This window comes from Elephas maximus, chromosome 4, assembly GCF_024166365.1.
Source record: "Elephas maximus indicus isolate mEleMax1 chromosome 4, mEleMax1 primary haplotype, whole genome shotgun sequence".
NCBI lineage: Eukaryota > Metazoa > Chordata > Mammalia > Proboscidea > Elephantidae > Elephas > Elephas maximus.
In genome coordinates, this window is record NC_064822.1 from 130,007,661 (window position 1) to 130,019,653 (window position 11,993).

Below are 11,993 nucleotides of genomic sequence, written 5' to 3' on the forward strand. Positions count from 1 at the left end.
CCCTGTATAACCTTTTTAAGTTCCTCTGTTGCTTTGTCTGTGTGTTTCTGGGCTTGTTCTGCATTTTGTCTGATCTTCTTCCTAATCTCTTGAAGAGCTTTGTAGATTTGTATACTAATCTTTTGAATTCTACCTCCAGTAATTCCAAGAAGTTGTCTTCCTCTGGAAGTTTTCTTGATTCTTTGTTTTGGGCACTTGCTGAAGCTATCATGGCCTGTCTCTTTATGTGATTTGGTATTGACTGTTGTCTCTGAACCATCAATAAGTTATTATATTTACTTATTTATGTTTGCTTACTGTGTCCTAGCTTCTTGTTTTGATTTGATATGCCCAAGTAGGCTGCTCGTGTGAGCTAGTTTGATTATTGGCACCTTTGAAGCTTTCGTGTTCTGTCACCAGGTGGTTAGAGCTGTTATTAGGTATGTGAGCCCAGGAGTCCATTTACTTTTCTTGTGTGGATTCAGCTCAGTTGTCCAGGGATAGATGGTCACCAAGTGTGTGGTGCAGGCTCTCACCTACAGTCCTAGATGGAAGGGGTAATTGGAGTAGGCACAGGTATCTGGCTGTAGTAGAGGTTCATGAGTTGAGCAAGGTAGGGGGCTGACGGCTGCTCCTGAGTGTCTGTGAGAAAAAGCATGTCCCTGTTCCCTACGGCATGTAGGTGGGTGGGTTTTGCAGGTGGACCATGGGCATCCAATGCTGTTGGCTGTAAGGACTGGGAGGCACCACTTATTCTTGGACACCTGTCACAGGTGGCTAGGTGGCATAGGTGGAGCCACCAGTCCTCAAGCCCCTGGTGTGGGTAGGTGTAGACCTTGCTTAATGGCCAGAATGGTGTCAAATGCCATGAATCTGCCACTCTACTTTAGAGCTGATACAGTTGAAAATAGCCTTCATGTATATACCCTGTTGTACTGTGCTAATAAGGGCATACACTGTTGAAATGGGCCCACACAGGTCTATGCAGCGGTGAAAGACATTCGAAGTCTGTGGACCCCTTATGCCTGTGGCTAGGCAAAGCAGGTGTGCCTGCCCTGGGTTCCCGGATTAGGAGACCTGACAGATTATCTTTTCCTGTTTGTTAACTTGTTCCCTTTCCAAAGCCAGGAGAATGGCTTAGGACATACTATGGGTCCTACTTCCGACCCAGGGGATGCAGTAATCACTAAAGCCAGCCTGGGACCTTGTGCAGAGCAGGGAGGGGGCAGGTAAATGGGAGAGAGGTTCTTCCCAAAGGGGGTGTTTTCTGATCCATGAGGTAGGATGTACCCATGTACTCATCTTTACTGATTGAGCTCCACTTTTCACTGGTTCTGAAAGCTTGAGTAGACTGTTCACCACTCAGTCTCTCGTGATGCAGAAATTGCTTCCCAAACATCACTGTTGCTTCACCAAACATGCCAACCAATCCAGCCTGCAAGGTGCCAGTTCCCATCGGGTCAGGTCTGGCAACTTCTCACTGCTTCTGAACAGTCTCTCCCTCCTCCTGCTGCTCAGTCTGATTCCTCAACTTCACCTTTGTTGTTCAGGGATCCTAGATTGTCATATATAATCGATTCACTTGTTTTTTTAGGTCTTTGTTGTAAGAGGGACCATAGGAAGCATCTGACTACTCTGTCATCTTGGCCCCACCTCAGAACATTTTCTTTATGAGCTATGTTATGCCAGTTGACCTGGATGTCCCCCAAGACCATGGTCTCCAGCCTTCAGCCCCAGTAACTTGGCCCTTCAAGGTGTTTGGATACATCTAGGAAGCTTCTATGGCTTTGCCTTGGTCAAATTGTGCTAACTTCCTATATCGTGTGCTGTTTTACCTTTCACCAGAGTTAACACTTGTCTACTGTCTAGTTAGTGATTTCCCCTCCCCAGCCCTCCCCTCTTTCATAACCAACAAAGATTGTTCTTTCTGCATGCAAAACTTTTCTTGAGTTTTTATAATAGTGGTCTGACGTAATATTTGTCCTTTCCTGGTTGAATTATTTCACTCAGCATAATGCTCTCCAGATTCATCCATGTTGTGAGATGTTTTGTGGATTTATCATTGTTCCATTCCATTGTGCGTATGTACCATAATTTGTTTATCCATTCATCCGTCGATGGGCACTTAGGTTGTTTCCATGTTTTTGCTATTGTGAACAATGCTGAAATGAGCAAGGGTGAGCATATGTCTATTCGTGTGACAGCTCTTATTTCTCTAGGATATATTCCCAGTGGTGGGATTGCTGGATCATATGGTATTTCTATTTCTAGCTTTTTAAAGGGTGCCATATTGTTTTCCATAGTGATTGTACCATTTTACATTTCCACCAGTAGTACATAAGAGTTCCAATCTCCCTGCAACCTCTCCAACATTTGTTATTTTCTGCTTTTTTTTTTTTTATTCTTGCTAGTAATATTGGGGTGAGATGGTATTTCATTGCAGTTTTGATTTGTATTTCTCTAATGGCTAATGATCATGAGCCTTTCCTCAAGTATCTGTTAGCTGTCTGAATATCTTCTTTGGTAAAGTGTCTGTTTATATCTTTTGCTCATTTCATAATTGGATTACCTGTCTTTTTGTTACTGAAGTGCTGAAGTATTCTGCAGATTTTAGAGATCAGACCCTTTCAGATATGTAGTAACCAAAATCTTTTTCCTAGTCTGTATGATCTCTTTTTACTTCTTTGGTGGTCTTTGGATGAGCATAAGTGTCTAATTTTTAGTAGCTTCCAGTTATCCAGTTTATCTTCTGGTGTTTGTGCATTGTTAGTTATGGTTTGTATCAAATTTATGCAATATATTAGGAATCCTAGCATTGTTGCTCTTTTTCTTTCATGATCTTTATTGTTTTGGGTTTCATAATTAGGTCTTTGGTCCATTTTGAGTTAGTTTTTGTGTGTGATGTGATGTATGGGTCCTTTTTCATTTTTTTACAAATGAACATCCAGTTTTGCCAGAACCATCTGTTAAACACTCAGTTTTTTCCTCAATTAATGGACTTTGGTCCTTTGTCAAATATCAGCTGACCCTGGGTGGATGGATTACATCTGGGTTCTCAATTCTGTTCCATTGGTCTATGTGTCTGTTGTTGTACCAGTTGTTGTTGTTAGGTGCCGTCAAGTCATTTCCAACTCATAATGACCTTATATACCACAGAAGGAAACACTGCTCAGTCCTGCGCTGTCCTTACAATCGTTGTTAGGCTTGAGCCCATTGTTGCAGCCACTGTATCAATCCATCTCGTTGACAGTCTTCCTCTTTTCTGCTGACCCTGTACTTTACCAAGCAAGATGTTCTTCTCCAGGGACTAGTCCCTCCTGATAACATGTCCAAAATATGTAAGATACAGTCTCTCCACCTGTGCCTCTAAGGAACATTCTGGTTGCATTTCTTCCAAGACAGATTTGTTCATTCTTTTGGCAGTCCATGGTATATTCAATATTCTTTGCCAACACCACAATTCAAAGGCGCCAATTCTTTCTTCTTCAGTTTTCCTTATCCACTGTCCAGCTTTCACATGCATACGATGTGATTGAAAATACCATGGCTTGGGTCAGGTGCACCTTAGTCTTCCACGTGACATCTTTGCTTTTCAACACTTCAAAGAGGTCCTTTGCAGCAGGTTTGCCCAATGCAATGTGTCTTTTGATTTCTTGACCTGCTGCTTCCATGGGTGTTGATTGTGGATCCAAGTAAAATGAAATCCTTGACAACTTCAATTGTATGAGTTCCAAGCTGTTTTTACTTCTGTGGCTGCATAGTAGCTTCTGAGATCAGATAGTGCGAGGCCTCTTATTTTGTTCTTTTTCTTCAATAATGATTTGCGTATCTGGGGCCTCTTACTTTCCATATAAAGTTGGTGATTAGTTTTTCTATCTCGATAAAGACTGCTGTTGGTATTTGGATAGGGATTGCATTATATCTGTAGATCGCTTTGGGTAGGATTGACATTTTCACAACATTGAATTTACCTACCCACACACTTGGTATGTTTTCCCATTAATGTAGGTCTCTCTTTTTTTTTTTTGCGATTGTGTTTTGTAGTTTTCTTTGTATAGGTCTTTTACATCCCTGGTTAGATTTACTCATAAGTATTTTATTATTTTCCTGGTTTCCTTTTTGAAGTTCTTTTAATTGGTGTATAGGAATCCAACTGATTTTTGTATGTTCATCTTACATCCTGCTACTCTGCTGAATCTTTCTATTAATTACAGTAGTTTTCTTGCGGAATCTTTGGGGTTCTCTATTACAGGATCATATCATCTGCCAATAGGGATAATTTTACTTCTTTTCCAATTTGGATGCCCTTTATTCATTACTTTTTTTTTTTTGCCTTATTGCTCTAGCTAGGACTTCTAGCAAAGTATTAAACAGGAGTGGTGAAAGAGGGCATCCTTGTCTTATTCCCATCAACTAAATGTATATACTGACAGTTTTATGAACATTAGTTAACACTTAATATGTGTGTGTGCAAGTGCACACACATATATTCTCACCACTATAAAGAAACTGCAATGTACCCTAATAACCTCCAGTCCGACTCAACAAGGCATTGGTAAGATCCTTAGGTAGAGTAGTGGAGGAGGATATCTAACAAGAGAGGGGCTTTGCAAGCTAAGGTGCAAAATTACTTCAACTCTTAACTTCCTATACCTGAGGCCAAAGGGAAACAAAAGGAAAAATTCTCAGTCCCAGCGCTGTGTGGATCTTTCTCTCTCTCTCTGGCCTGGTAGGTCACCATCCACTTACCCTCTGTGTGTGATTTTCTGAGACGGCTTGTCCTTCCTGTGTTTAATTTTTCTATATTACATCAAATTGCATTTATGTTAAAAAATAGACTGTGGGGAAAGTGACGTCTCAGAAAAAAAAGCCTATATTGGGAAGTGCTCCAGTAGGCAGAAGCTCATGAGGACAATACAGCAGAAGTGCGTTCTCTTCTGTCCTCTTTGGGCTACAGAAGCAAGACAACAAAGGGAACGTCATCATTTGGAGAGTGTTGTAATAAGACACATGCATTGTGCCACTGCTGTGACTCTAAGGTCTACCACCTTCAGAAGTGACCTGTGGCAAATGTGGCTACCCCCCCAACTGCAAAAGAAAGTATAACTGGAGTGCCAAGGCTAAAAGACAAAATACCAATGGTGTTGGTCTGATGTGACACCTAAAAATTGCATACTGTGGATTCAGGCATGGATTTTGGGAAGGAGCAATAGCTAAAACCCAAGACAGCAGCTGTTGTAGCATCCAGTTCATCTTAAGTATTTCAATGCTTAAATGTGCAATAAATATCCTGGTATTAATATTTAAATATTTTAAAATTAAAATTTTTTTAATTTTAAATCCTAGATTGGTACTAATCCCTTACAGGAATAACCTGTTGTGGTGCTTAAATTATTAGCAGCTGAGGATACAGTGATTCATGCTATTTTGTCCATAGAGCTGCTATAGAGAGAAAGCTCCTGTGGAACAAATGTAGTCAGTGAAGCCATTTCTTTCCCAACACTTTTTTTAAAAATTTATTCTCCATTAAAACGTGGTCATTTTACTTGAGCCCAGCAGACAGTGACATAGCTAAAATTAAAGCAGTTGATTTTTCTCACCTTCCGTTTAATGTATTTCCCCCTTGAATACGGATATTTTATTTTCTAGAAGCTATAAGATACATGTCATAAATATTTAAAAGTCTTTAGCTTGAGTTTCAGATTGATTCAGCATTAGCATAATTAGTACATGAAATTATGCTACACATTCTATCTGAAATTACAATATACAGGATACTAAGGCAATCTGCTGGGAGAAAAATGTTTAAAGAGAGTGGACTAAACTGAAGCCATTATTGTTCTTCTCTGAGCTATGCAATATAAAGAAGCATAAGTGCCTTCGTTTTAGGATTTTTGTTGCTTTTGAAGTATCTGTAAATGAACCCGATTTTGCATTCTGTTGTAGTTGATTTTATTTACAACTTTGTAATACCTCAGCAATTTGATAATGATATTTTCTAGAAAATCAAAAAGACCGAAGAGATTTCTACTTGCTGGGTGTCATGGATTGAATTCTGTCATTGCTAGACCATGATTCCCAGTAATGTTGTCTACCATTTTGTGATCTGATGAGGTTTTCCTATGTGTTGTAAATCCCACCAATATGAGGTTAATGAGGCAGGATTAGAGGCAGCTGCGTTAATGAGGTAGGCCTCAATCTACAAGATTAGATTGTGTTTTAAATCAATCTCTTTTGAGATATAAAAAAGAGAAGCGAGCAGAGAGACATGGGGACCTCATACCACCAAGAGCAGAGCACATCCTTTGAACCCGAGTTTCCTGAGCTGAGAAGCTCCTAGGCAAGGGGAAGATTGATGACAAGGAACTTCCCCCAGAACCAACAAAGAGAGAAGCATTCCCTTGGAGATGGCACCCTAAATTTGGACTTCTAGCCTCCTAGACTGTGAGAGAATAGATTTCTCTTTGTTAAAGCCACCCACTTGTACTTCTGTTATAGCAGCACTAGATGACTAAGACACTGGGGACCATGCTTTCTGCTTATAAAGTCGCTGCTCTTTCACCTCTTTGAGGATTATAAACAGGAGTTCTCAATACTTTTTCTTGCCAGGGTGCCCCTTTTCAAAATGATGTTTTTGAAGGCATAAAATAAAACACATAGGATTGCAAAGGAAACCAATTTTCATGAAATATGAGTATCAAAATAGCTTTTTAAATGTGATATAGTAAGATATGTACTTCATTATTAAAGCAATAAGCGATAAGATTTAGAAGAAATACACCTAATAACTACCATAATTTCACAGTAGTAGTAAGTGTAATGATGTTTTGAGATGTCTATAGCAACTGTAATGATATAAAAACATTCATGACTTCTGTTAATAGCAAAGTCACAGGTATTAGTAATACTACTGAAGTTTGATGACAAATTCATAATAAAAGAGCACACTACTTTTCAGTTAGAAGTTAGTGAAAATAAGAATATAAAATGTTTCCCCATCTAAGTTTACGAATCCCCTGAATTCCACGCACAGACCCCTGAGAGTGATATCCAGTTCCACGTGCCACAAAGGAAAGGCTGTCTCTGTGGCCTCCTGGCAGTGAAACTGGGTACAGGCCTGAGAGGAAGGGGAAGGATTCAGCTCCTCACTTCAGGGAATGTAATTGTGGTAATGGTTGACATTGACCAGATGCTCACTGTGTGTCTGGCACAGCTCTGAACACGTGTGAGGATGAGTCATATAATCCTCCAAGGAAGACTGTGAGGTAGGCACTACTATAGATTCTGTTTCACAAAAGAGGAAACTGAGGCACGGAGAGACAAAGTCCCTTGCCCAAAGTTGCTCAGCTAGTAAGGGATGGAGCCACATTTCATATCATCATCATCCTTCCCCCTAGAAACTTTTTTTTTTTTTTTTGGTTCTAATACCCAACACCTTCTTAGTTTTGCTTTTAGCTCTCTGGCCTCTCCTTAGGCTTTACTGGTCCCACCTTTTCTTCTCAACATCTTCATGTTACTGTGCCCTCAAGCTCAGTCTGTTCTATTCTCAGTCCCTTGATAGTCTCACCTAATCTTGTGGCTTTAAACACTATCTGTTTGACTATAACTCCCAGCTCTTACTCCTCGCCCAGAACTCTCCCCTGAACTCTGAACTTGTATGCCTTCCCTTTCTCTACTTGTATGTCTAATATAAATTGCCAAGTTAATCCTCCTCTCCCACTCTACCATTCCTCTGCCTTCAAGCCCACTTCATCCAGTCTTCCCCATCTCAACTGATGGCAACTCCATCCTTTCAGTTGCTCAGGCCCAAAGCCTTGTGGTCATCCTTGACTTCCCTCTTTCTTCCACATCCCATATCCAATCCATCAAGAAATCCTCTTGCGTCTCCTTTTAAAATACATTCAGAAACTAACTGCTTCTCCCCACTTCCATTGCTACCCACTGCTGAGTTGGAATCGACTCGATAGCAGTAGGTAGTGGTTACCATAATTTCTCCCCTGAGTTCTTTCTATCATCTCCTAACTGGTCATGTCAGCTCTCTGCTCAAAACTCTCTAGTGGCTGCTTATTCCCCTTAGAGGAAAGACCAAATACTTTGTGGAACCTACAAGGCCCCATGTGAACTGGCCCTCTGTTACTTTTTATTATTCTCCCCCTTACTCACTCCACTCCAACTCTCTTGATGCTCCTGGAATATGTCAAGCATATGCATATCTCAGGGCCTTTGCACTGGTTTTCCTTCTGCCTAGAATATTCTCCCCCAAACATCTGCATGACTCACCTCCTTACCTGTTTTGTTGTTGTTATAGTGGCAAAATATATATAACAAAACATTTGCCATTTTAACCATTTTTAAGAGGACAAGCCTGTGACATCAATTATATTCACCAGGTTGTGCAACTACCACCATTATGCATTTTCAAATGTTTCTCATCCCCCTAAGGAGAAACTCAGTACTTCTTAAGTAATAGTTCCCCATTTCCCTCTCCCCTCAGCCACTGGTAGCCACTAATAAACTTTTATCTCTATGCATTTGCCTATTCTAGATATTTCATGTAATTGGGGTCATACAGCATTTGTCCTTTTGTGTCTGCCTTATTTTGCTCATCATAATGTTTCTAATGTTGATGCATGTAGTAGCATGTATCAGAACTTCATTTCTCTTTATGGCTGGCTGTACCACATTTCATTTTTACCTCCTCGTCTTTTTTGAGTCTGTCCAGATGTTATCTTCTCTATAAGGTCTTCCCTGATAACCCAATTTAAAATTACCATACCACATGCCCCACCACTCACAGCTCTCCCAATCTTCGTGCTCTGCTTTAGTTTGTCCTCATAGTCATTATCACATTTTAACATGCTAAACCCAAAAAAGCAAAAACTAAACCCATTGCCATTGAGTCGATTCTGACTCGTAGCGACTTTTACAGGACAGAGTAGAACTGCCCCATAGGGTTTCCAAGACTGTAATCTTTATGGAAGCAGACTGCCACACATTTCTCCTGCAGAGCGCCTGGTGGATTCAAACTGTCAACCTTTCAGTTAGCAGCTGAGTGCTTAACCACTGTGCCACCGGGGCTCCTCTTTAACATACTCTTGTTGTTTTTAGGTACCATTGGGTCAGTTGCAACTCATAGTGACTTTATAGGACAGTGTAGAACTGCCCATAGGGTTTCCAAGGAGCAGCCGGTGGATTTGAACTGCTGACCTTTTGATTAGCAGCTGAGCTCTTAACTACTACTACACCAGGGCTCCTTTAACATACTAGATCCATAAAGATACCATAAATTATATGTTTACTGTATATTGTTTGTCTCCCCTGTTTTTGTCCATTGAAGCCTAGCATCTACTTCGAGGCCTGGCACACGATAGGCATTATGGATTGAATTTTGTCCCTCAAAAGTGTGTGTGAAACTGGTTAGGCCATGATTCCCAGTATTGTGTGATTGTCCACCATTTTGTCATCTGATGTGATTTTTCTATGTGTTGTAAATCCTACCTCTATGATGCTAATGAAGCAGGATTAGAGACAGTTATGTTAATGAGGTAGGACTCAATCCACAACATTAAGTTGTGCCTTGAGTCAATCTATTTTGAAATATAAAGGAGAGAAGTGAACTGAGAGAAGGGGACATAGCGTACCTTTGTGTTCGTATCATGGCAAAGAGCATTGCTGGCCCTCCTGGCTGGAGTTGCTGGATGAGCAGATGTGGATGTACAAGAGGTTCTCTCAAAATGGATCAGAGACCTGTTATCTGTTAATATAATCTGTCCTTGCCCAATAACTGCTCCTGTTGTATCCAGTTGCATATTGGATGAATGTAGCAAGAGCTAGAAGCAACAGTCAACCCCCACCTCTTATTTATTAAAGACATAGTATACTCCCAAGACACCTGTGAAGATAAGGAGTTTCGATTACATGGGAGGTGATGGTAGGAATCAAATGTCAACAAAGGTGCTGAAGTGGTAGGGGCCTCATAGCTCAAACAACCTTGCATAGCAAAGCTGGGAGCATAGCGTATCCTTTGACCCCAGAATCCCTGCACTGAGAAGCTCCTAGAGCAGGGGAGGATTGATGACAAGAATCTTCCTCCAGAGCAGACAGACAGAAAGCCTTCCCCTGGAGCTGGCGCCCTGGATTCAGACTTCTAGCCTTCTAATCTATGAGAGAATAAATTTCCCTTTGTTAAAGCCATCCACTTATGGTATTTCTGTTATAAAGACAGTAGGGTTTAATCAATATTATCGAATGAATGAAAGGTAATCAGGGATGGATTACCCAATAAGCAAGGTAAGCACATGCTTAGGGCATTAACAGAACAGGGGCACTAGTTATCCAAAGCAAAGACTCATAGAACCCAAGCAGACAGGACATAAGGAACAGTGAGCGCTGCAATGGAAAGGAACTGGTAGGACACTAAATGAAATTGACATCATCTTTACTAAGTGAGAATGTGCTGACCAGAAATATAGTTCATGTAAGATCACGAGGGCACCCACAGGCAAGGTTGTTTGAGCTATGAGGCCCCTACCACTTCAGCACCTTCGTTGACATTTGATTCCTACCGTCACCTCCCATGTAATTGAAACTCCTTATCTTTACAGGTGTCTTGGGAGTATACTATGTCTTTAATAAATAAGAGGTGGGGGTTGACTGTTGCTTCTAGCTCTTGCTACATTCATCCAATATGCAACTGGATACAACAGGAGCAGTTATTGGGCAAGGACAGATTATATTAACAGATAACAGGTCTGTGATCCATTTTGAGAGAACCTCTTGTACATCCACATCTGCTCATCCAGCAGCTCCAGCCAGGAGGGCCAACAATGCTCTTTGCCATGATACGAACACAAAGGTATGCTCTTGTGTACATTCTAGTAAACAATCAATGAGAGCTCCAGTCCCAGATGACACTAAAAAGCGAGGGAACTGGAATAAGTTGACCATTGCAATGAATTCAATCAAGTTAAGCTGTTATAGCATTTACATACAGAGTTATGTCCTAAGTTTTGTAAACAATAATATTCATAACTTTAACTTTAAAATATTTTGGCATACACATGGACACAATCTAGCATACATTTAATATAATACTAACATGGGTAATAATTTAATATAATACTAACATAGCAAAGTCCAAAATCTACTGGAAATATTAATATTTATCTAACATGAAAAGTTTTCACTTATCTATCGAGGTGGTTTCACTTTTAATTTGTCTGTTGTGTGGACATGGTGCTTGATATTACTCTATATATGCTTACAAATGAGGTGTTAGGCACATAAAGAGGACGCAAAATTCAAAATTTATTTAATTTATTGTGTAAAATGTGTTTCTATTTTGTGACAATAAATGTGTTTCTAAATTCGTCTTCCAAGAAACCAACAAAGGGCATTTATCAGAACATTACATTTACATTTTATCTGAATAGTTACCTATCTCCATGTAAGGAAAGTGAACAATTCCTTGAGGAAATAAATTAAATGAATATTTAGATAATAAAAATCATATAAATGTATTTTCTTCCATTTCCTTTCAGACTTTTTTTTAAGAAATCGATTGATATTGTTATGACTCACAAAACAAACTTGCTCATCGAGAAGTGATGCTATTGTTATATCAACTAGGTACATATCTCTGAATACAGGAGTTAAAAAAATTCTGCAAAGAAATAAAATGTTTATTTTATAAATTTTGGATGCAATTAAAACCCATTGCCATACAGTCAATTCCGACTCACAGTGATCCTATAGGACAGAGGAGAAGTACCCCATAGGGTTTCCAAGGAACGGCTGGTGGATTCAAACTGCTGAACTTTCAGTTAGCATCCTGAGCTCTTAACCACTATGCCACCAGGGCTCCCTGTATACAATAACAATTATATTTTCCTTTTCATTTCACGCCGATCAGATATAACCTCACATTCAGTTCTCTGTTGTCAACCACATGAGAACACAACTGCAGCACTGTAATCATGTGACTTGTGATGTATCTGGTCCTATCCTGTGTAAAG

At 40.0% G+C, this 11,993-nt stretch overlaps 1 pseudogene; it reads left to right on the forward strand.

Moving 5' to 3' along the window:
• Positions 1-1,354: 1,354 nt before the first annotated feature.
• On the forward strand, positions 1,355-5,237 carry LOC126076456 (60S ribosomal protein L37-like; annotated as a pseudogene).
• The last annotated feature ends 6,756 nt before the right edge of the window (positions 5,238-11,993 follow it).